We start from the raw sequence: 448 nt of genomic DNA on the forward strand, positions 1-448 counted from the left end.
AGGGTGGCTGGCGTCAGTCAGGGTTTGGGTTTGGTTGGTGTGAGAAGGGGAGGGGGAAGTTTTTACGGGATGGGGGAAAGGAGGGGGGAGGGTTTCGTAGGTGGGGGAAGGGAGGGGGAGGTGTTTTGGCGGGTGGGGGCGGTTTTCCGGCTGCGTTGGGGGTGTTTTCGGGTGGGGGCTAGTGAAAGGGGTGGGGGAGGGCTGGTGGAGGGGGTGGTTTGGGTGGGGGGTTGGTGGTTAAGGGGAAAGTGGGTGGGTTTATGTTTTGTTTTTTTTTTTTTAAATTTTCAAAGTTGTTCTTTTTTTTTTTTTTTTTTTTTAAAAAAAATTTGGACTAATCATGTGCTGACACGTGACTTTTAAAAAACATAAAAAAAAAATAAAAATTAACCTTCTCAACAGGTAACCGGTCATAAGGACTGAAGAAAAAAAAGACCCCCCAAAGTTC

Source organism: Chenopodium album, chromosome 10, assembly GCF_948465745.1.
Source record: "Chenopodium album chromosome 10, dcCheAlbu1.1, whole genome shotgun sequence".
NCBI classification, from domain to species: domain Eukaryota; kingdom Viridiplantae; phylum Streptophyta; class Magnoliopsida; order Caryophyllales; family Amaranthaceae; genus Chenopodium; species Chenopodium album.